The 26323-nt window shown below is 38.2% G+C and overlaps 1 protein-coding gene across 5 annotated transcripts in view; it reads left to right on the plus strand.

Annotated features, from left to right (window-relative positions):
* The window catches only part of enox1 (ecto-NOX disulfide-thiol exchanger 1), a 120225-nt gene that overhangs the window by 50878 nt on the left and 43024 nt on the right, over positions 1-26323 (plus strand). For 3 of the 5 annotated variants that reach the window (XM_052493473.1, XM_052493469.1, XM_052493472.1), the window contains exon 2: positions 758-844. The exons of the other annotated variants lie outside the window; for them this stretch is intronic. The gene's annotated coding sequence lies outside the window, so the exon portion shown is untranslated. The remainder of the gene's footprint in view (positions 1-757; positions 845-26323) is intronic. 5 annotated transcript variants of the gene reach the window in all.

Below are 26323 nucleotides of genomic sequence, written 5' to 3' on the forward strand. Positions count from 1 at the left end.
CGTTTTGAACGGTAGTGTATATATACAGTGTTGTAATGATGTGCAAGTGGTTAAAGTTCAAAAGGGAAAATAAATAACATAAATATGGGTTTTATTTACAATGGTGTTTCTTCTTCACTGGTTGCCCTTTTCTCGTGGTCACACATCTTGCTGCTGTCATGGCACACTGTGGTATTTCACCCAGTAGATATGGGAGTTTATCAAAATTGGGGTTGTTTTCGAATTCCTTGCAGATCTGTGTAATCTGTGGGAAATATGTGTCTCTAATATGGTCATACATTTGGCAGGAGGTTAGGAAGTGCAGCTCAGTTTCCACCTCATATTGTGGGCAGTGTGCACATAGCCTGTCTTCTCCTGAGAGCCAGATCTGCCTACGGCAGCCTTTCTCAATAGCAAGGCTATGCTCACTGACTCTGTACATAGTCAAAGCTTTCTTTGGGTCAGTTTGTTTGGGTCAGTCCCAGTGTACAGGTATTCTGCCACTGTGTACTCTCTGTTAAGGGCCAAATAGCATTGTAGTTTGCTCTGTTTTTTGTTGTTAATTCTTTCCAATGTGTCAAGTAATTATCTTTTTGTTTGTACATCTCTCTCTCTCTCTCTCTCTCTCTCTCTCTCTCTCTCTCTCTCACTCTCTGTCTCTCTCTCACTCTCTCTTTCACTCTTTCACTCTCTCTTTCTGCTCTCTCTCTCTTTATATCTCTCTCTCTCTTGCTCCCTCTTTCTCTCTCACTCACTCCCTCTCAATACTCTCTCTCAGCCTCTCTTTCTTTCTGGTTTGTGAACTCAGCCCCAGGACCAGCTTGATGAGGGGACTATTTTCTTTGCCCAACTCTTGGCATTGCAGGTAATTACATGAGGAGTCAATGTGTTGTAGATGTTTCCAAAACGTAATTGCTATTTTTTGAGTTTTTATTATTAGTGATTATGGGCCTACTTCTGCCCTGCATGTGTTGTTTGTAGTTTTCCTCTGGACATGTAGGATAATCTTACAGAACATGTGGGGTTTCAATGGGGTGTTTGTCCCACTGGGTGAAATCTTGTTGTAAAAGTGGACCTCACAGCTCGCTGCCATAAAGTGTAATTGCTTCAATGACACATTCAATTAGTTTTAGCCAAATTTGAATAGGTATTTCAACTTGAATTAGTTTCTTAATGCTGTATGCCCTGTGTGCTTTCTCTCTCAGTTCATTCACTGCCTCATTTAGGTCTCCAGCTGAGCTTATTTCTAAACCTAGTATAGTGTGTGCAGTACTCTGTATATTTTGTACCAATTGAGAACTTTGGTCTAATTGCCTGAGATCTGGATCATCTCTCGGATCATCTCTGGAAAATAATTTATTTATTACTGGCAGGGCCCAGGTCTGACAGTACTGCTCTAGCAGGTCCAGGCTCTGCTGTAGGCCATGTGCTGTGGGTGACATCTGCGAAGAGCAGGCATTTAACCTCCAAATTGTGGAAACTAACACTAGGGGCTGAGGATTTTTCTAGAATAATGGCCAATTCGTTGATGTAAATATTGAAGAGGACAGGGCTCAGATTGCAACCCTGGTGAAGGCCCCGCCCCGGTTAAATACTTTTCTTGCCAATTTTGATGCTGCACGTATTGCCAGTCAGTATACATTGATTTAATTATGTCTTGTGTTTAACCACCCTAAACCACTTTCAATAACTTTGTAAAACAGCCCTGTATGCCAAATAGAATTAAATGCTTTTTAGAAGTCGATAAAGCAAGTGTACATTTTGGTAGGGTGTAAATAGGTCTGTGTGAAGCTTGTATAGAGGAGTCAGGCGCAGGACAGCAGATATGAGTAAATAAACGTAATTTACTCAAAAATAGACAAATACAATAAAGCGAGCCCACATAATGGACCGTATACATACAAACAATTACTCACAAACAAACATGGGGGAACAGAGGGTTAAATAATGAACAAGTAATTGGAGATTAAAAGCAGGTGTGTAAGACAAAGACAAAACAAATGGAAAATGAAAAAAAATATCTTGAATTTTGCATTGTTCTGTGTTTGCATCAGTTTGAACAGGGTTGTAGAGGTTTTAAAAATGGGTTGTCGATATGTCAACGAATCATATCAAAGTATATTTGTCACGTGCGCCGAATACAGTGAAATGCTTACTTACAGGCTCAAAACCAATAGTGCGGAAAAAAGGTATGTGTGTGTGTGCGCGCGTGTGCGTGCGTGTGCGTGTGCACATGTGCGTGTGTGTGCGTGTGTGTGTGTGTGTGTAGGTAAGTAAAGAAATAAAACAACAGTAAAAAGACATTTGAAAATAACAGTAGCTAGGTTATATACAGACACCGGTTAGTCCGGCTTATTGAGGTAGTATGTACATGTAGGTATGGTAAAAGTGACTATGCATATATGACGAACAGAGAATAGCAGTAGCATAAAAAGAGGGGTTGGCAGGTGGTGGGACACAATGCAGATAGCCCGGTTAGCCAATGTGCGGGAGCACTGGTGGTCGGGCCAATTGAGGTAGTATGTACATGAATGTATAGTTAAAGTGACTATGCATATAAGATAAACAGAGAGAAGCAGCAGCGTAAAAGAGTGGTTGGGGAGACACAAAATGCTTATGTCTTATGGCTTGGGTGAAAAATGGTTGAGAAGCCTTTTTGTCCTAGACTTGGCACTCTGGTACCGCTTGCCATGCGGTAGTAGAGAGAACAGTCTATGACTAGGGTGGCTGGGGTCTTTGAGAATTTTTAGGGCCTTCCTCTGACACCGCCTGGTGTAGAGGTCCTGGATGGCAGGCAGCTTTGCCCCATTGATGTACTGGGCCGTACGCACTACCCTCTGAAGTGCCTTGCGGTCAAAGGCCAAGCAAGTGCCGTACCAGGCAGTGATGCAACTGGTCAGGATGCTCTCGATGTTGCACGTGTAGAACCTTTTGAGGATCTCAAGACCCATGCCAAATCTTTTTAGTTTCCTGAGGGGAAAGGCTTTGTCGTGCCCTCTTCACGATTGTCTTGGTGTGTTTGGACCATTCTAGTTTGTTGTTGATGTGGACACCAAGGAACTTGAAGCTCTCACCCTGCTCCACTACAGCCCCGTTGATGAGAATGGGGGCATGCTCGGTGCTCCTTTTCCTGTAGTCCACAATCATCTCCTTAGTCTTGGTTACGTTGAGGGATAGGTTGTTATTCTGGCACCACCCGGCCAGGTCTCTGACCTCCTCCCTATAGGTTGTCTCGTCGTTGTCGGTGATCAGGCCTACCATTGTTGTGTTGTCTGCAAACTTAATGATGGTGTTGGAGTTGTGCCTGGCCATGCAGTTGTGGGTGAACAGGGAGTACAGGAGGGGACTAAGCACGCACCCCCGGGGACCTCAGTGTTGTTTGGTCCCAGGTTCCTTAGCTTAGTGATGAGCTTTGAGGGTACTATGGTGTTGAACGCTGAGCTGTAATAATTGAATAGCATCCTCACATAGGTGTTCCTTTTGTCCAGGTGGGAAAGGGCAGTGTGGAGTGCAATAGAGATTGCATCATCCGTGGATCCATTTGGGCATCATCTGTGGATCCATAGGCAAATTAGAGTGGGTCTAGGGTTTCTGGGATAATGGTGTTGACATGAGCCATTACCAGCTTTCAAAGCACTTCATGGCTACGGACGTGAGTGCTACGGGTCTGTAGTCATTTAGGCAGGTTGCCTTTGTGTTCTTGGGCACATGGACTATGGTGGTCTACTTGAAACATGTTGGTATTACAGACTCAGACAGGGACATGTTGAAAATGTCAGTGAAGACACCTGCCAGCTGGTCAGCACATGCCCGGAGCACACGTCCTGGTAATCCATCTGGCCCAGCCGCCTTGCGTATGTTGACCTGTTTAAAGGTCTTTCTTACGTCGGCTACGGAGAGCGTGATCACACAGTCGTCCGGAACAGCTGATGCTCTTATGCAAGCCTCAGTGTTGCTTACCTCGAAGCAAGCATAGAAGTGATTTAGCTCGTCTGGTAGGCTCGTGTCACTGGGCAGCTTGCGGCTGTGCGGTAGTAGAGAGAACAGTCTATGACTGGGGTGGCTGGGGTCTTTGACAAATTTTAGGGCCTTTGTAGTCTGTAATAGTTCTTTAATAGCTTGTCGAAGCTGGTGTGGTATGATTCAATCTTAGCCCTGTACTGACGCTTTGCCTGTTTGATGGTTCGTCGTATGGCATAGCAGGATTTCTTGTAAGCTTCCATTTTAGAGTCCCGCACCTTGAAAGCGGCAGCTCTACCCTTTAGCTCAGTGCGAATGTTGCCTGTAACCCATGGCTTCTGATTGGGGTATGTACGTACAGTCACTGTGAGGATGACGTCCTCGATGCACTTATTGATAAAGCCAGTGACTGATGTGGTGTATTCCTCAATATCATCGGAAGAATCCCAGGACATATTCCAGTCTGTGATAGCAAAACAGTCTTTTAGTTTAGCGTCTGCTTCATCTTACCACTTTTTTTATAGACCGAGTCACTGGTGCTTCCTGCTTTAATTTTTGCTTGTAAGCAGGAATCAGGAGGATCGAGTTGTGGACGGATTTACCGAATGGAGGACGAGGGAGAGCTTTGTACACGTCTCTGTGTGTGGAGTACAGGGGATCTAGAATTGTTCCCCTCTGGTGTCACATTTAACATGTTGATAGAGATTTGGTAGATCTGATTTAAGTTTCCCTGCATTAAAGTCTCCCGACACTAGGAGCACCGCCTCTGGGTGAGTGGTTTCCTGTTTGCTTATTTCCTTATAGCTGACTGAGTGAGGTCTTAGTGCCAGGATCTGTCTGTGGTGGTAAATAAACATCCACGAAAAGTATAGTTGAGAACTCTCTAGGCAAGTAGTGTGGCCTGCAGTTTATCACAATATACTTCAGACGAGCAAAATCTAGAGACTTCCTCAGATTTCGTGCACCAGCTGTTGTTTACAAATATGCACAGACCCCCAACTCGTCTTACCGGAGTGTGCTGTTCTATCCTGCCGGTGCAGCGTGTATCCCGCTAGCTGAATATCCGTGTCGTCATTCAGCCACGATTCCGTTAAACATAGGATATTACAGTTTTTGATGTCCCATTGGTAGGATATTCGTGATCGTACCTCGTCTAATTTATTGTCCAGTGATTGCATATTGGCGAGTAATATTGACGGTAACGGCAGCTTTCCTACTCACCTTCTGCGGGTCCTGACGAGGCATCCTGCTCTTCGTCCTCTGTACCTACATCACTTCCTCTTGCAAATAACGGGGATGTTGGCCCTGTCGGGTGTTTGGAGAATATCATGTGAGTCTTGCTTGTTGTTGAAAAAGTCTTTGTGTAATCCGAGGTGAGTGATCTCTGTCCTGATATCCAGAAGCTCTTAGTCTAATCTGAGGTGAGTGATCTCTGTCCTGATATCTAGGAGCTCTTAGTTTAATCCGAGGTGAGTGATCTTTGTCCTGATATCTAGAAGCTCTTAGTCTAATCCAAGGTGAGTGATCTCTGTCCTGATATCTAGAAGCTCTTAGTCTAATCTGAGGTGAGTGATCTTTGTCCTGATATCTAGAAGCTCTTAGTCTAATCCAAGGTGAGTGATCTCTGTCCTGATATCTAGAAGCTCTTAGTCTAATCCAAGGTGAGTGATCTCTGTCCTGATATCCAGAAGCTCTTAGTCTAATCTGAGGTGAGTGATCTCTGTCCTGATATCTAGGAGCTCTTAGTTTAATCCGAGGTGAGTGATCTTTGTCCTGATATCTAGAAGCTCTTAGTCTAATCCAAGGTGAGTGATCTCTGTCCTGATATCTAGAAGCTCTTAGTCTAATCCGAGGTGAGTGATCTCTGTCCTGATATCTAGAAGCTCTTTGTCTAATCTGAGGTGAGTGATCTCTGTCCTGATATCCAGAAGCTCTTAGTCTAATCCGAGGTGAGTGATCTCTGTCCTGATATCTAGAAGCTCTTAGTCTAATCCGAGGTGAGTGATCTCTGTCCTGATATCTAGAAGCTCTTTGTCTAATCCGAGGTGAGTGATCTCTGTCCTGATATCCAGAAGCTCTTTGTCTAATCCGAGGTGAGTGATCTCTGTCCTGATATCCAGAAGCTCTTTGTCTAATCCGAGGTGAGTGATCTCTGTCCTGATATCTAGAAGCTCTTAGTCTAATCCGAGGTGAGTGATCGCTGTCCTGATATCTTGAAGCTCTTAGTCTAATCTGAGGTGAGTGATCTCTGTCCTGATATCCAGAAACTCTTAGTCTAATCCGAGGTGAGTGATCGCTGTCCTGATATCTAGAAGCTCTTAGTCTAATCCGAGGTGAGTGATCGCTGTCCTGATATCTAGAAGCTCTTAGTCTAATCCGAGGTGAGTGATCTCTGTCCTGATATCCAGAAACTCTTAGTCTAATCTGAGGTGAGTGATCTCTGTCCTAATATCCAGAAACTCTTAGTCTAATCCGAGGTGAGTGATCGCTGTCCTGATATCTAGAAGCTCTTTGTCTAATCCGAGGTGAGTGATCTCTGTATTGATATCCAGAAGCTCTTTTCTGCCGTAAAATACGGTTGCAGAAACATTATGTACAAAATAAATGACAAATAACGTGAATAAATCCCACATAATCGCCCAAACCCGCAGTTTTTTCCGGCGCCATTTTACATTTGACACCATTGTATGGCTAATTCCTCTAGTTTCTCTTTTTAGTTTTTTTCTCATTTTGCCAGAAGTTGTTTGTGTTTATGGATTCCTCAATTAGTGTCAGTTTATAGAGTTTTAAATTCTCTGGGTCTCTGTGCTTTTAGTTTGATAATGTTCTATGTTTTTTCCTGATAATTTTACAATCTGTATCAAACCAGTTTGTGGTAAATGTATTTTATATATATTTTTTAATCAATTTCAGTTGTGCTTCTTTTGCCATTTGTCTGAATATATTGTTACGGTTTTTTACTGCTACTCTAAATTGATGCCTTCTGTGAGGGTTTGTGGTATCCAGAAAGATATTGAATGTGTGTTTGGATTTTTTGGTTACTTGTTGTTTTCTGATATTCTTCTGTGCTGTTTTGGGTCCATCTGTATAACTTTCTGATGTTGTACAGCTTACTGGGCTGTGAATGTCTAGTTGTTTCCATGTCTGTTCTTTGGAGGAACAACGTCATTTGGCTGTGATCAGAAAGAGGTGTTAGTGGCTTGACAGTGAATGAGCTGAGAGAGAAAGGGTCAATGTCTGTAATCATATAGTCTACCGTGCTGTGGCCAAGAGGTGAGCAATAGGTCAATCTCCCCGAAAGAATCCCCCGTAACCTACCATTGACATAGTACAGACCCAGCCTTCGACAGAACTGCAACAAATCCCTTCTGTTTTTTGTTGATGGTGCTGCCACTGTTGTTTCTATGGGGAGATTGAGACAGAAACAGTATGGCCTGTAATATAGCTGTCACCTCGTATGGTTGTTAAAACACGTAGTGTTTCTGTGCGTTCTCTCTCTGACCCCATTAGCAGGTGTTAATAATTGCTGGTTGTTATGTAGCATACTGTTTCTATGAGAGACTGTTTTTCCTATCTCTCTCTCTCTCTCTCTTCCTCTCTCTCTCTCTGCCTCTCTCTCTCTCTCTCTCTCTCTCTCTCTGCTCTCTCTATGCCTCTCTTTGTCTGCTCTCTGCTCTCTCTCTCTCTCTCTTTCTTTTTCTGCTCTCTCTCTCTCTCTCTCTCTCTCTCTCTCTCTCTCTCTCTCTCCGCCTCTCTCTTTCTTTGCTCTCTGCTCTCTCTCTTTTTCTCTCCCTTTATGGTTAATGGTGCTTTTCTAAAGTCTTTATTAGAGGTCATTTGCTGTGAGCAGTGATTGATGTCCCAACTGCTAAAGGGAGGACTGTCAGTCCTAAAATAGTTTCCTATAGAAGACAAGTAAGTCAATATAGTAGGGCTTTTTGTTTGAATACCATTTTTTTTTGTGTAGAAAGGTCTGTTTGAACGTAGAGCAGCAGCTTTCCTAGCGTGGCTTTATACATTGACATTTTAGTCATTTAGCAGACACTCTTATCCAGAGCGATTTACAGGAGCAATAAGGGTTAAGTGCCTTGATCAATGGTACATCGGCAGATTTTTCACCAAGTTGGCTTGGGGATTCGAACAAGCAACCTTTCTATTACTGGCTTTTAACCACAAGGCTACCTGCTGCCTATGAACTAACCTAACAGAGAGTTACTTAACTGCACAATGTATTATGTAGACTTCTGAGCTGAGAGTTAATGTGAGCTAATATAAAGTGTGTATATAGGACAGAGCTGATGTAAGAGTGTGTATATGGGAGAGATCTGATATAAGAGTGTGTATATGGGAGAGATCAGGCCCTACACCCAAACAAGGGCACTGCGTTCATCCACCTCTGGCCTGCTCGCCTCCCTACCACTGAGGAAGTACAGTTCCCGCTCAGCCCAGTCAAAACTGTTCGCTGCTCTGGCCCCCCAATGGTGGAACAAACTCCCTCACGACGCCAGGACAGCGGAGTCAATCACCACCTTCCGGAGACACCTGAAACCCCACCTCTTTAAGGAATACCTAGGATAGGATAAGTAATCCTTCTCACCCCCCTTAAGATTTAGATGCACTATTGTAAAGTGACTGTTCTACTGGATGTCATAAGGTGAATGCACCAATTTGTAAGTCGCTCTGGATAAGAGCGTCTGCTAAATGACTTAAATGTAAATGTTAAATGTAGATCTGATGTAAAAGTGTGTATATGGGAGAGATCTGCTTAAGAGTGTGTATATGGGAGAGATCTGATATAAGAGTGTGTATATGGGAGAGATCTGATATAAGAGTGTGTATATAGGAGAAATCTGATATAAGAGTGTGTATATAGGAGAGATCTGATATAAGAGTGTGTATATAGGAGAGATCTGATATAAGAGTGTGTATTTAGGAGAGATCTGATATAAGAGTGTGTATATGGGACAGATCTGATATAAGAGTGTGTATATGGGAGAGATCTGATATAAGAGTGTGTATATGGGATAGGGCTGATATAAGAGTGTGTATATGGGAGAAATCTGATATAGAGTGTGTATATGGGAGAGATCTGATATAAGAGTGTGTATATGGGAGAGATCTGATATAAGAGTGTGTATATGGGAGAGATCTGATATAAGAGTGTGTATATGGAGAGATCTGATATAAGAGTGTGTATATGGGAGAGATCTGATATAAGAGTGTGAGTATAGTGTGTATATGGGGAGATCTGATCTGATATTGATATAAGAGTGTGTATAGGAGAGATCTGATATAAGAGTGTGTATATAGGAGAAATCTGATATAAGAGTGTGTATATGGGAGAGATCTGATATAAGAGTGTGTATATAGGAGAGATCTGATATAAGAGTGTGTATATGGGAGAGATCTGATCTAAGAGTGTGTATATGGGAGAGATCTGATATAAGAGTGTGTATATAGGAGAGATCTGATATAAGAGTGTGTATTTAGGAGAGATCTGATATAAGAGTGTGTATATGGGAGAGATCTGATATAAGAGTGTGTATATGGGAGAGATCTGATATAAGAGTGTGTATATGGGAGAGATCTGATATAAGAGTGTGTATATAGGAGAGATCTGATATAAGAGTGTGTATATGGGAGAGATCTGATATAAGAGTGTGTATATAGGAGAGATCTGATATAAGAGTGTGTATATGGGAGAGATCTGATATAAGAGTTGTATTTATGGGAGAGATCTGATATAAGAGTGTGTATATAGGAGAGATCTGATATAAGAGTGTGTATTTAGGAGAGATCTGATATAAGAGTGTGTATATGGGAGAGATCTGATATAAGAGTGTGTATATAGGGAGAGATCTGATATAAGAGTGTGTATATGGGAGAGATCTGATATAAGAGTGTGTATATGGGAGAGATCTGATATAAGAGTGTGTATATGGGAGAGATCTGATATAAGAGTGTGTATATGGGAGGATCTGATATAAGAGTCTGTATATGGGAGAAGAGTGTGTATATGGGAGAGATCTGATATAAGAGTGTGTATAGGAGAGATCTGATATAAGAGTGTGTATATGGGAGAGATCTGATATAAGAGTGTGTATTTAGGAGAAATCTGATATAAGAGTGTGTATATGGGAGAGATCTGATATAAGAGTGTGTATATGGGAGAGATCTGATATAAGAGTGTGTATAGGAGAGATCTGATATAAGATATAGGAGAGATCTGATATAAGAGTGTGTATATGGGAGAGATCTGATATAAGAGTGTGTATATAGGAGAGATCTGATATAAGAGTGTGTATATAGTGGAGAGATCTGATATAAGAGTGTGTATATGGGAGAGATCTGATATAAGAGTGTGTATATAGGAGAGATCTGATATAAGAGTGTGTATTTAGGAGAGATCTGATATAAGAGTGTGTATATGGAAGAGATCTGATATAAGACAGTGTATATGGGAGAAATCTGATATAAGAGTGTGTATATGGGAGAGATCTGATATAAGAGTGTGTATATGGGAGAGGTCTGATATAAGAGTGTGTATTTCGGAGAGATCTGATATAAGAGTGTGTATATAGGAGAGATTTGATATAAGAGTGTGTATATGGGAGAGATTTGATATAAGAGTGGGTATTTATGAGAGATCTGATATAAGAGTGTGTATATAGGAGAGATCTGATATAAGAGTGTGTATTTAGGAGAGATCTGATATAAGAGTGTGTATATGGGAGAGATCTGATATAAGAGTGTGTATATAGGAGAGATTTGATATAAGAGTGTGTATATGGGAGAGATCTGATATAAGAGTGTGTATATGGGAGAGATCTGATATAAGAGTGTGTATATAGGAGAGATCTGATATAAGAGTGTGTATATGGGAGAGATCTGATATAAGAGTGTGTATATGGGAGAGATCTGATATAAGAGTGTGTATATGGGAGAGATCTGATATAAGAGTGTGTATTATAGGAGAGATCTGATATAAGAGTGTGTATATGGGAGAGATCTGATATAAGAGTGTGTATATGGAAGAGATCTGATATAAGAGTGTGTATATGGGAGAGGTCTGATATAAGAGTTTGTATATAGGAGAGATTTGATATAAGAGTGTGTATATGGGAGAGATCTGATATATGAGTGTGTATAGGGAGAGATCTGATATAAGAGTGTGTATATAGGAGAGATCTGATCTAAGAGTGTGTATATGGAAGAGATCTGATATAAGACTGTGTATATGGGAGAGATCTGATATAAGAGTGTGTATATGGGAGAGATCTGATATAAGAGTGTGTATTTAGGAGATATCTGATATAAGAGTGTGTATATGGGAGAGATCTGATATAAGAGTGTGTATATGGGAGAGATCTGATATAAGAGTGTGTATATGGGAGAGATCTGAGACAAGTGTATGTATTGGAGGAGAGATCTGATATAAGAGTGTGTATATAGGAGAGATCTGAGACAAGTGTATGTATTTAGGAGAGATCTGATATAAGAGTGTGTATTTAGGAGAGATCTGATATAAGAGTGTGTATATGGGGGAGAGATCTGATATAAGAGTGTGTATATGGGAGAGATCTGATATAAGAGTGTGTATATGGGAGAGGTCTGATATAAGAGTGTGTATTTAGGAGAGATCTGATATAAGAGTGTGTATATCGGAGAGATCTGATACAAGTGTATGTATTTAGGAGAGATCTGATATAAGAGTGTGTATATAGGAGAGATCTGATATAAGAGTGTGTATATAGGAGAGATCTGATCTAAGAGTGTGTATATGGAAGAGATCTGATATAAGAGTGTGTATATGGGAGAGATCTGATACAAGTGTATGTATTTAGGAGAGATCTGAAATAAGAGTGTGTATATGGGAGAGGTCTGATATAAGAGTGTGTATATGGGAGAGATCTGATATAAGAGTTTGTATATAGGAGAGATTTGATATAAGAGTGTGTATATGGGAGAGATCTGATATATGAGTGTGTATTTCGGAGAGATCTGATATAAGAGTGTGTATATGGGAGAGATCTGATATAAGAGTGTGTATATAGGAGAGATCTGATATAAGAGTGTGTATATAGGAGAGATCTGATATAAGAGTGTGTATATGGGAGAGATTTGATATAAGAGTGGGTATTTATGAGAGATCTGATATAAGAGTGTGTATATAGGAGAGATCTGATATAAGAGTGTGTATTTAGGAGAGATCTGATATAAGAGTGTGTATTTAGGAGAGATCTGATATAAGAGTGTGTATATGGGAGAGATCTGATATAAGAGTGTGTATATAGGAGAGATTTGATATAAGAGTGTGTATATGGGAGAGATCTGATATAAGAGTGTGTATATGGGAGAGATCTGATATAAGAGTGTGTATATAGGAGAGATCTGATCTAAGAGTGTGTATATGGAAGAGATCTGATATAAGACAGTGTATATGGGAGAAATCTGATATAAGAGTGTGTATATGGGAGAGATCTGATATAAGAGTGTGTATATGGGAGAGGTCTGATATAAGAGTGTGTATTTCGGAGAGATCTGATATAAGAGTGTGTATATGGGAGAGATCTGATATAAGAGTGTGTATATAGGAGAGATCTGATCTAAGAGTGTGTATATGGAAGAGATCTGATATAAGACAGTGTATATGGGAGAAATCTGATATAAGAGTGTGTATATGGGAGAGATCTGATATAAGAGTGTGTATATATCTGATATAAGAGTGTGTATATGGGAGAGGTCTGATATAAGAGTGTGTATTTCGGAGAGATCTGATATAAGAGTGTGTATATGGGAGAGATCTGATATAAGAGTGTGTATATGGGAGAGATCTGATATAAGAGTGTGTATATAGGAGAGATCTGATATAAGAGTGTGTATATAGGAGAGATCTGATATAAGAGTGTGTATATGGGAGCGATCTGATATAAGAGTGTGTATATAGGAGAGATCTGATATAAGAGTGTGTATATAGGAGAGATCTGATCTAAGAGTGTGTATATGGAAGAGATCTGATATAAGACTGTGTATATGGAAGAGATCTGATATAAGAGTGTGTATATGGGAGAGGTCTGATATAAGAGTGTGTATTTCGGAGATATCTGATATAAGAGTGTGTATATGGGAGAGATCTGATATAAGAGTGTGTATATGGGAGAGATCTGATATAAGAGTGTGTATATGGGAGAGATCTGATATAAGAGTGTGTATATGGGAGAGATCTGATATAAGAGTGTGTATATGGGAGAGGTCTGATATAAGAGTGTGTATTTCGGAGAGATCTGATATAAGAGTGTGTATATGGGAGAGATCTGATATAAGAGTGTGTATATGGGAGAGATCTGATATAAGAGTGTGTATATAAGAGAGATTTGATATAAGAGTGTATATATAGGAGAGATTTGAAATAAGAGTGTGTATATGGGAGAGATCTGATATAAGAGTGTGTATATGGGAGAGATCTGATATAAGAGTGTGTATATGGGAGAGATCTGAGACAAGTGTATGTATTTAGGAGAGATCTGATATATGAGTGTGTATTTAGGAGAGATCTGATATAAGAGTGTGTATATGGGAGAGATCTGATATAAGAGTGTGTATATAGGAGAGATCTGATATAAGAGTGTGTATTTAGGAGAGATCTGATATAAGAGTGTGTATTTAGGAGAGATCTGATATAAGAGTGTGTATATGGGAGAGATCTGATATAAGAGTGTGTATATGGGAGAGATCTGATACAAGTGTATGTATTTAGGAGAGATCTGATCTAAGAGTGTGTATATGGAAGAGATCTGATATAAGAGTGTGTATATGGGAGAGATCTGATACAAGTGTATGTATTTAGGAGAGATCTGAAATAAGAGTGTGTATATGGGAGAGGTCTGATATAAGAGTGTGTATATGGGAGAGATCTGATATAAGAGTTTGTATATAGGAGAGATTTGATATAAGAGTGTGTATATGGGAGAGATCTGATATATGAGTGTGTATATAGGAGACATTTGATATAAGAGTGTGTATATGGGACAGATCTGATATAAGAGTGTGTATTTATGAGAAATCTGATATAAGAGTGTGTATATGGGAGAGATCTGATATAAGAGTGTGTATATGGGAGAGATCTGATATAAGAGTGTGTATATGGGAGAGATCTGATATAAGAGTGTGTATATGGGAGAGATCTGATATAAGAGTGTGTATATAGGAGAGATCTGATCTAAGAGTGTGTATATGGAAGAGATCTGATATAAGACAGTGTATATGGGAGAAATCTGATATAAGAGTGTGTATATGGGAGAGATCTGATATAAGAGTGTGTATTTCGGAGAGATCTGATATAAGAGTGTGTATATGGGAGAGATCTGATATAAGAGTGTGTATATAGGAGAGATCTGATCTAAGAGTGTGTATATGGAAGAGATCTGATATAAGACAGTGTATATGGGAGAAATCTGATATAAGAGTGTGTATATGGGAGAGATCTGATATAAGAGTGTGTATATGGGAGAGGTCTGATATAAGAGTGTGTATTTCGGAGAGATCTGATATAAGAGTGTGTATATGGGAGAGATCTGATATAAGAGTGTGTATATGGGAGAGATCTGATATAAGAGTGTGTATATAGGAGAGATCTGATATAAGAGTGTGTATATAGGAGAGATCTGATATAAGAGTGTGTATATGGGAGCGATCTGATATAAGAGTGTGTATATAGGAGAGATCTGATATAAGAGTGTGTATATAGGAGAGATCTGATCTAAGAGTGTGTATATGGAAGAGATCTGATATAAGACTGTGTATATGGAAGAGATCTGATATAAGAGTGTGTATATGGGAGAGGTCTGATATAAGAGTGTGTATTTGGGAGATATCTGATATAAGAGTGTGTATATGGGAGAGATCTGATATAAGAGTGTGTATATGGGAGAGATCTGATATAAGAGTGTGTATATGGGAGAGATCTGATATAAGAGTGTGTATATGGGAGAGATCTGATATAAGAGTGTGTATATGGGAGAGATCTGATACAAGTGTATGTATTTAGGAGAGATCTGATATATGAGTGTGTATTTAGGAGAGATCTGATATAAGAGTGTATATATGGGAGAGATCTGATATAAGAGTGTGTATATAGGAGAGATCTGATATAAGAGTGTGTATATAGGAGAGATCTGATATAAGAGTGTGTATTTAGGAGAGATCTGATATAAGAGTGTGTATATGGGAGAGATCTGATCTAAGAGTGTGTATATAAGAGAGATTTGATATAAGAGTGTATATATAGGAGAGATTTGAAATAAGAGTGTATATATAGGAGAGATTTGAAATAAGAGTGTGTATATGGGAGAGATCTGATATAAGAGTGTGTATTTAGGAGAGATCTGATATAAGAGTGTGTATTTAGGAGAGATCTGATATAAGAGTGTGTATATGGGAGAGATCTGAAATAAGTGTGTGTGTATATAGGAGAGATCTGATATAAGAGTGTGTATATAGGAGAGATCTGATATAAGAGTGTGTATATAGCAGAGATCTGATATAAGAGTATGTATATGGGAGAGATCTGATATAAGAGTGTGTATATGGGAGAGATTTGATATAAGAGTGTGTATATAGGAGAGATTTGAAATAAGAGTGTGTATATGGGAGAGATTTGATATAAGAGTGTATATATAGGAGAGATTTGAAATAAGAGTGTATATATAGGAGAGATTTGAAATAAGAGTGTGTATATGGGAGAGATCTGATATAAGAGTGTGTATATGGGAGAGATCTGATATAAGAGTGTGTATATAGGAGAGATTTGATATAAGAGTGTGTATATGGGAGAGATCTGATATAAGAGTGTGTATATGGGAGAGATCTGATTTAAGAGTGTGTATATAGGAGAGATCTGATATAAGAGTGTGTATATGGGAGAGATCTGATATAAGAGTGTGTATATGGGAGAGATATGATATAAGAGTGTGTATATGGGAGAGGTCTGATATAAGAGTGTGTATTTCGGAGATATCTGATATAAGAGTGTGTATATGGGAGAGATCTGATATAAGAGTGTGTATATGGGAGAGATCTGATATAAGAGTGTGTATATGGGAGAGATCTGATATAAGAGTGTGTATATGGGAGAGATCTGATACAAGTGTATGTATTTAGGAGAGATCTGATATATGAGTGTGTATTTAGGAGAGATCTGATATAAGAGTGTATATATGGGAGAGATCTGATATAAGAGTGTGTATATAGGAGAGATCTGATATAAGAGTGTGTATTTAGGAGAGATCTGATATAAGAGTGTGTATTTAGGAGAGATCTGATATAAGAGTGTATATATAGGAGAGATTTGAAATAAGAGTGTATATATAGGAGAGATTTGAAATAAGAGTGTGTATATGGGAGAGATCTGATATAAGAGTTTGTATATAGGAGAGATTTGATATAAGAGTGTGTATATGGGAGAGATCTGATATATGAGTGTGTATATAGGACACATTTGATATAAGAGTGTGTATATGGGAGAGATCTGATCTAAGAGTGTGTATATAAGAGAGATTTGATATAAGTGTGTATATATAGGAGAGATTTGAAATAAGAGTGTATATATAGGAGAGATTTGAAATAAGAGTGTGTATATGGGAGAGATCTGATATAAGAGTGTGTATTTAGGAGAGATCTGATATAAGAGTGTGTATATCGGAGAGATCTGATACAAGTGTATGTATTTAGGAGAGATCTGATATAAGAGTGTGTATATGGGAGAGATCTGATATAAGAGTGTGTATATAGGAGAGATCTGATATAAGAGTGTGTATATAGGAGAGATCTGATCTAAGAGTGTGTATATGGAAGAGATCTGATATAAGAGTGTGTATATGGGAGAGATCTGATACAAGTGTATGTATTTAGGAGAGATCTGATATAAGAGTGTGTATATGGGAGAGGTCTGATATAAGAGTGTGTATATGGGAGAGATCTGATATAAGAGTTTGTATATAGGAGAGATTTGATATAAGAGTGTGTATATGGGAGAGATCTGATATATGAGTGTGTATCTGGGAGAGATCTGATATAAGAGTGTGTATATAGGAGAGATTTGATATAAGAGTGTGTATATGGGAGAGATTTGATATAAGAGTGTGTATATGGGAGAGATCTGATATAAGAGTGTGTATCTGGGAGAGATCTGATATAAGAGTGTGTATATAGGAGAGATTTGATATAAGAGTGTGTATATGGGAGAGATTTGATATAAGAGAGGTATTTATGAGAGATCTGATATAAGAGTGTGTATATAGGAGAGATCTGATCTAAGAGTGTGTATATGGAAGAGATCTGATATAAGACAGTGTATATGGGAGAAATCTGATATAAGAGTGTGTATATGGGAGAGATCTGATATAAGAGTGTGTATATGGGAGAGGTCTGATATAAGAGTGTGTATTTCGGAGAGATCTGATATAAGAGTGTGTATATGGGAGAGATCTGATATAAGAGTGTGTATATAGGAGAGATCTGATCTAAGAGTGTGTATATGGAAGAGATCTGATATAAGACAGTGTATATGGGAGAAATCTGATATAAGAGTGTGTATATGGGAGAGATCTGATATAAGAGTGTGTATATGGGAGAGGTCTGATATAAGAGTGTGTATTTCGGAGAGATCTGATATAAGAGTGTGTATATGGGAGAGATCTGATATAAGAGTGTGTATATGGGAGAGATCTGATATAAGAGTGTGTATATAGGAGAGATCTGATATAAGAGTGTGTATATAGGAGAGATCTGATATAAGAGTGTGTATATGGGAGCGATCTGATATAAGAGTGTGTATATAGGAGAGATCTGATATAAGAGTGTGTATATAGGAGAGATCTGATCTAAGAGTGTGTATATGGAAGAGATCTGATATAAGACTGTGTATATATAGGAGAGATTTGAAATAAGAGTGTATATATAGGAGAGATTTGAAATAAGAGTGTGTATATGGGAGAGATCTGATATAAGAGTGTGTATATAGGAGAGATCTGATATAAGAGTGTGTATATAGGAGAGATCTGATATAAGAGTGTGTATATGGGAGCGTCTGATATAGTGTGTATTAGGAGAGATCTGATATATGAGTGTGTATTTAGGAGAGATCTGATATAAGAGTGTATATATGGGAGAGATCTGATATAAGAGTGTGTATATAGGAGAGATCTGATATAAGAGTGTGTATATAGGAGAGATCTGATATAAGAGTGTGTATTTAGGAGAGATCTGATATAAGAGTGTGTATATGGGAGAGATCTGATCTAAGAGTGTATATATAGGAGAGATTTGAAATAAGAGTGTATATATAGGAGAGATTTGAAATAAGAGTGTGTATATGGGAGAGATCTGATATAAGAGTGTGTATTTAGGAGAGATCTGATATAAGAGTGTGTATTTAGGAGAGATCTGATATAAGAGTGTGTATATGGGAGAGATCTGAAATAAGTGTGTGTGTATATAGGAGAGATCTGATATAAGAGTGTGTATATAGGAGAGATCTGATATAAGAGTGTGTATATAGCAGAGATCTGATATAAGAGTATGTATATGGGAGAGATCTGATATAAGAGTGTGTATATGGGAGAAATCTGATATAAGAGTGTGTATATGGGAGAGATTTGATATAAGAGTGTATATATAGGAGAGATTTGAAATAAGAGTGTATATATAGGAGAGATTTGAAATAAGAGTGTGTATATGGGAGAGATCTGATATAAGAGTGTGTATATGGGAGAGATCTGATATAAGAGTGTGTATATAGGAGAGATTTGATATAAGAGTGTGTATATGGGAGAGATATGATATAAGAGTGTGTATATGGGAGAGGTCTGATATAAGAGTGTGTATTTCGGAGATATCTGATATAAGAGTGTGTATATGGGAGAGATCTGATATAAGAGTGTGTATATGGGAGAGATCTGATATAAGAGTGTGTATATGGGAGAGATCTGATATAAGAGTGTGTATATGGGAGAGATCTGATACAAGTGTATGTATTTAGGAGAGATCTGATATATGAGTGTGTATTTAGGAGAGATCTGATCTAAGAGTGTGTATATAAGAGAGATTTGATATAAGAGTGTATATATAGGAGAGATTTGAAATAAGAGTGTATATATAGGAGAGATTTGAAATAAGAGTGTGTATATGGGAGAGATCTGATATAAGAGTGTGTATTTAGGAGAGATCTGATATAAGAGTGTGTATTTAGGAGAGATCTGATATAAGAGTGTGTATATGGGAGAGATCTGATATAAGAGTGTGTATATGGGAGAGATCTGATATAAGAGTGTGTATATGGGAGAGATCTGATATAAGAGTGTGTATATGGGAGAGATCTGATACAAGTGTATGTATTTAGGAGAGATCTGATATATGAGTGTGTATTTAGGAGAGATCTGATCTAAGAGTGTGTATATAAGAGAGATTTGATATAAGAGTGTATATATAGGAGAGATTTGAAATAAGAGTGTATATATAGGAGAGATTTGAAATAAGAGTGTGTATATGGGAGAGATCTGATATAAGAGTGTGTATTTAGGAGAGATCTGATATAAGAGTGTGTATATCGGAGAGATCTGATACAAGTGTATGTATTTAGGAGAGATCTGATATAAGAGTGTGTATATGGGAGAGATCTGATATAAGAGTGTGTATATAGGAGAGATCTGATATAAGAGTGTGTATATAGGAGAGATCTGATCTAAGAGTGTGTATATGGAAGAGATCTGATATAAGAGTGTGTATATGGGAGAGATCTGATACAAGTGTATGTATTTAGGAGAGATCTGATATAAGAGTGTGTATATGGGAGAGGTCTGATATAAGAGTGTGTATATGGGAGAGATCTGATATAAGAGTTTGTATATAGGAGAGATTTGATATAAGAGTGTGTATATGGGAGAGATCTGATATATGAGTGTGTATATAGGAGACATTTGATATAAGAGTGTGTATATGGGAGAGATCTGATATAAGAGTGTGTATCTGGGAGAGATCTGATATAAGAGTGTGTATATAGGAGAGATTTGATATAAGAGTGTGTATATGGGAGAGATTTGATATAAGAGTGGGTATTTATGAGAGATCTGATATAAGAGTGTGTATATAGGAGAGATCTGATATAAGAGTGTGTATTTAGGAGAGATCTGATATAAGAGTGTGTATATGGGAGAGATCTGATATAAGAGTGTGTATATAGGAGAGATTTGATATAAGAGTGTGTATATGGGAGAGATCTGATATAAGAGTGTGTATATGGGAGAGATCTGATATAAGAGTGTGTATATAGGAGAGATCTGATCTAAGAGTGTGTATATGGAAGAGATCTGATATAAGACAGTGTATATGGGAGAAATCTGATATAAGAGTGTGTATATAGGAGAGATCTGATATAAGAGTGTGTATATGGGAGAGGTCTGATATAAGAGTGTGTATTTCGGAGAGATCTGATATAAGAGTGTGTATATGGGAGAGATCTGATATAAGAGTGTGTATATAGGAGAGATCTGATCTAAGAGTGTGTATATGGAAGAGATCTGATATAAGAGTGTGTATATGGGAGAAATCTGATATAAGAGTGTGTATATGGGAGAGATCTGATATAAGAGTGTGTATATGGGAGAGGTCTGATATAAGAGTGTGTATTTCGGAGAGATCTGATATAAGAGTGTGTATATGGGAGAGATCTGATATAAGAGTGTGTATATGGGAGAGATCTGATATAAGAGTGTGTATATAGGAGAGATCTGATATAAGAGTAGGAGAGATCTGATATATGTGTATATAGGAGAGATCTGATATAAGAGTGTGTATATGGGAGCGATCTGATATAAGAGTGTGTATATGGGAGAGATCTGATTTAAGAGTGTGTATATGGGAGAGGTCTGATATAAGAGTGTGTATTTCGGAGATATCTGATATAAGAGTGTGTATATGGGAGAGATCTGATATAAGAGTGTGTATATGGGAGAGATCTGATATAAGAGTGTGTATATGGGAGAGATCTGATACAAGTGTATGTATTTAGGAGAGATCTGATATATGAGTGTGTATTTAGGAGAGATCTGATATAAGAGTGTATATATGGGAGAGATCTGATATAAGAGTGTGTATATAGGAGAGATCTGATATAAGAGTGTGTATTTAGGAGAGATCTGATATAAGAGTGTGTATTTAGGAGAGATCTGATATAAGAGTGTGTATATGGGAGAGATCTGATCTAAGAGTGTGTATATAAGAGAGATTTGATATAAGAGTGTATATATAGGAGAGATTTGAAATAAGAGTGTATATATAGGAGAGATTTGAAATAAGAGTGTGTATATGGGAGAGATCTGATATAAGAGTGTGTATTTAGGAGAGATCTGATATAAGAGTGTGTATATCGGAGAGATCTGATATAAGAGTGTGTATATGGGAGAGATCTGATATAATTGTGTGTGTATATAGGAGAGATCTGATATAAGAGTGTGTATATAGGAGAGATCTGATATAAGAGTGTGTATATAGCAGAGATCTGATATAAGAGTATGTATATGGGAGAAATCTGATATAAGAGTGTGTATATGGGAGAGATTTGATATAAGAGTGTATATATAGGAGAGATTTGAAATAAGAGTGTATATATAGGAGAGATTTGAAATAAGAGTGTGTATATGGGAGAGATCTGATATAAGAGTGTGTATATGGGAGAGATCTGATATAAGAGTGTGTATATAGGAGAGATTTGATATAAGAGTGTGTATATGGGAGAGATCTGATATAAGAGTGTGTATATGGGAGAGATCTGATATAAGAGTGTGTATATAGGAGAGATCTGATATAAGAGTGTGTATATAGGAGAGATCTGATACAAGAGTGTGTATATAGGAGAGATTGATATAAGAGTGTGTATATAGGAGAGATCTGATATAAGAGTGTGTATAGGAGAGATCTGATATAAGAGTGTGTATATGGGAGAGATCTGATATAAGAGTGTGTATTTCGGAGATATCTGATATAAGAGTGTGTATATGGGAGAGATCTGATATAAGAGTGTGTATATGGGAGAGATCTGATATAAGAGTGTGTATATGGGAGAGATCTGATACAAGTGTATGTATTTAGGAGAGATCTGATATATGAGTGTGTATTTAGGAGAGATCTGATATAAGAGTGTGTATATGGGAGAGATCTGATATAAGAGTGTGTATATAGGAGAGATCTGATATAAGAGTGTGTATTTAGGAGAGATCTGATATAAGAGTGTGTATATGGGAGAGATCTGATATAAGAGTGTGTATTTCGGAGAGATCTGATATAAGAGTGTGTATATGGGAGAGATCTGATATAAGAGTATGTATATAGGAGAGATCTGATATAAGAGTGTGTATTTAGGAGAGATCTGATATAAGAGTGTGTATTTAGGAGAGATCTGATACAAGTGTATGTATTTAGGAGAGATCTGATATATGAGTGTGTATTTAGGAGAGATCTGATAAGAGTGTATATATGGGAGAGATCTGATATAAGAGTGTGTATATAGGAGAGATCTGATATAAGAGTGTGTATTTAGGAGAGATCTGATATAAGAGTGTGTATTTAGGAGAGATCTGATATAAGAGTGTGTATATGGGAGAGATCTGATCTAAGAGTGTGTATATAAGAGAGATTTGATATAAGAGTGTATATATAGGAGAGATTTGAAATAAGAGTGTATATATAGGAGAGATTTGAAATAAGAGTGTGTATATGGGAGAGATCTGATATAAGAGTGTGTATTTAGGAGAGATCTGATATAAGAGTGTATATATGGGAGAGATCTGATATAAGAGTGTGTATATAGGAGAGATATGATATAAGAGTGTGTATATAGGAGAGATCTGATATAAGAGTGTGTATATAGGAGAGATTGATATAAGAGTGTGTATATGGGAGAGATCTGATATAAGAGTGTGTATATAGGAGAGATCTGATATAAGAGTGTGTATATGGGAGAGATCTGATATAAGAGTGTGTATATAGGAGAGATCTGATATAAGAGTGTGTATATGGGAGAGATCTGATATAAGAGTGTGTATATAGGAGAGATCTGATATAAGAGTGTGTATATGGGAGAGATCTGATATAAGAGTGTGTATATAGGAGAGATCTGATATAAGAGTGTGTATATGGGGAGAGATCTGATATAAGAGTGTGTATATGGGAGAGATCTGATATAAGAGTGTGTATATGGGAGAGATTTGATATAAGAGTGTATATATAGGAGAGATTTGAAATAAGAGTGTGTATATGGGAGAGATCTGATATAAGAGTGTGTATATGGGAGAGATCTGATATAAGAGTGTGTATATAGGAGAGATTTGATATAAGAGTGTGTATATGGGAGAGATCTGATATAAGAGTGTGTATATGGGAGAGATCTGATATAAGAGTGTGTATATGGGAGAGATCTGATATAAGAGTGTGTATATGGGAGAGATCTGATATAAGAGTGTGTATATGGGAGAGATCTGATATAAGAGTGTGTATATGGGAGAGATCTGATATAAGAGTGTGTATATAGGAGAGATCTGATATAAGAGTGTGTATATGGGAGAGATCTGATATAAGAGTGTGTATTTAGGAGAGATCTGATATAAGAGTGTGTATATCGGAGAGATCTGATACAAGTGTATGTATTTAGGAGAGATCTGATATAAGAGTGTGTATATAGGAGAGATCTGATATAAGAGTGTGTATATAGGAGAGATCTGATATAAGAGTGTGTATATGGGAGAGATCTGATACAAGTGTATGTATTTAGGAGAGATCTGATATATGAGTGTGTATTTAGGAGAGGTCTGATATAAGAGTGTGTATTTAGGAGAGATCTGATATAAGAGTGTGTATATGGGAGAGATCTGATATAAGAGTGTGTATATAGGAGAGATCTGATATAAGAGTGTGTATTTAGGAGAGATCTGATATAAGAGTGTGTATTTAGGAGAGGTCTGATATAAGAGTGTGTATTTAGGAGAGATCTGATATAAGAGTGTGTATATGGGAGAGATCTGATATAAGAGTGTGTATATAGGAGAGATCTGATATAAGAGTGTGTATATAGGAGAGATCTGATATAAGAGTGTGTATATGGGAGAGATCTGATATAAGAGTGTGTATATAGGAGAGATCTGATATAAGAGTGTGTATATGGGAGAGATTTGATATAAGAGTGTGTATATAGGAGAAATCTAATATAAGAGTGTGTATATAGGAGAGATCTGATATAAGAGTGTGTATATAGGAGAGATCTGATATAAGAGTGTGTATATGGGAGAGATCTGATATAAGAGTGTGTATATAGGAGAGATCTGATATAAGAGTGTGTATATGGGAGAGATCTGATATAAGAGTGTATATATGGGAGAGATTTGATATAAGAGTGTGTATATGGGAGAGCTGATATAAGATTGTGTATTTAGGAGAGATTTGAAATAAGAGTGTATATATGGGAGAGATCTGATATAAGAGTGTGTATATAGGAGAAATCTAATATAAGAGTGTGTATATAGGAGAGATCTGATATAAGAGTGTGTATATGGGAGAGATCTGATATAAGAGTGTGTATATGGGAGAGATCTGATATAAGAGTGTGTATATGGGAGAGATCTGATATAAGAGTGTGTATATGGGAGAGATCTGATATAAGAGTGTGTATTTAGGAGAGATCTGATATAAGAGTGTGTATATGGGAGAGATCTGATATAAGAGTGTGTATATGGGAGAGATCTGATATAAGAGTGTGTATATGGGAGAGATCTGATATAAGAGTGTGTATATGGGAGAGATCTGATATCAATAAAATATTGAACTGCTGAAATTGGTATGTGAGAGGGCAGATAATCATACTTTGGCATGTCAGATATCTTTGTTGCAGTGGAGAATGAGATATCTGTTTTGCAGTGGGGAGTGAGATATCTGTGTTGCAGTGGGGTGTGAGATATCTGTTTTGCACTGGGGTGTGAGATATCTGTGATGCAGTGGGGTGTGAGATATCTGTGTTGCAGTGGGGTGTGAGATATCTGTTTTGCAGTGGGGAGTGAGATATCTTTTTGCAGTGGGGAGTGAGATATCTGTGTTGCAGTGGGGTGTGAGATATCTGTTTTGCAGTGGGGAGTGAGATATCTTTTTGCAGTGGGGAGTGAGATATCTGTGTTGCAGTGGGGTGTGAGATATCTGTGTTGCAGTGGGGTGTGAGATATCTGTGTTGCAGTGGGGTGTGAGATATCTGTGTTGCAGTGGGGAGTGAGATATCTGTTTTGCAGTGGGGTGTGAGATATCTGTGTTGCAGTGGGGTGTGAGATATCTGTGTTGCAGTGGGGTGTGAGATATCTGTGTTGCAGTGGGGAGTGAGATATCTGTTTTGCAGTGTGGTGTGAGATATCTGTGTTGCAGTGGGGTGTGAGATATCTGTGTTGCAGTGGGGACTGAGATATCTGTTTTGCAGTGGGGTGTGAGATATCTGTGTTGCAGTGGGGTGTGAGATATCTGTGTTGCAGTGGGGAGTGAGATATCTGTGTTGCAGTGGGGTGTGAGATATCTGTTTTGCAGTGGGGTGTGAGATTTCTGTGTTGCAGTGGGGTGTGAGATATCTGTTTTGCAGTGGGGAGTGAGATATCTGTGTTGCAGTGGGGTGTGAGATATCTGTGTTGCAGTGGGGTGTGAGATATCTGTGTTGCAGTGGGGAGTGAGATATCTGTGTTGCAGTGGGGTGTGAGATATCTGTGTTACAGTGGGGAGTAAGATATGTGTTGCAATGGGGTGTGAGATATCTGTGTTGCAGTCGGGAGTGAGATATCTGTGTTGCAGTGGGATGTGAGATATCTGTGTTGCAGTGGGGTGCGAGATATCTTTGTTGCAGTGGGGTGTGAGATATTTTGTGTGTGTTGCAGTGGGGTGTGAGATATCTGTGTTGCAGTCGGGAGTGAGATATCTGTGTTGCAGTGGGGTGCGAGATATCTGTGTTGTAGTGGGGTGTGAGATATTTTGTGTGTGTTGCAGTGGGGTGTGAGATATTTTGTGTGTGTTGCAGTCGGGAGTGAGATATCTGTGTTGCAGTGGGATGTGAGATATCTGTGTTGCAGTGGGGTGCGAGATATCTGTGTTGCAGTGGGGTGTGAGATATTTTGTGTGTGTTGCAGTGGGGTGTGAGATATTTTGTGTGTGTTGCAGTGGGGTGTGAGATATTTTGTGTGTGTTGCAGTGGGGTGTGAGATATTTTGTGTGTGTTGCAATGGGGTGTGAGATATTTTGTGTGTGTTGCAGTGGGGTTTAAGATATTTTTTCTCCAAGAAATGTGTCAATGTAAATGAAAAATGTTCAAATG

Source organism: Oncorhynchus keta, chromosome 34 (assembly GCF_023373465.1).
Source record: "Oncorhynchus keta strain PuntledgeMale-10-30-2019 chromosome 34, Oket_V2, whole genome shotgun sequence".
In the NCBI taxonomy this organism is placed as follows: Eukaryota; Metazoa; Chordata; class Actinopteri; order Salmoniformes; family Salmonidae; genus Oncorhynchus; species Oncorhynchus keta.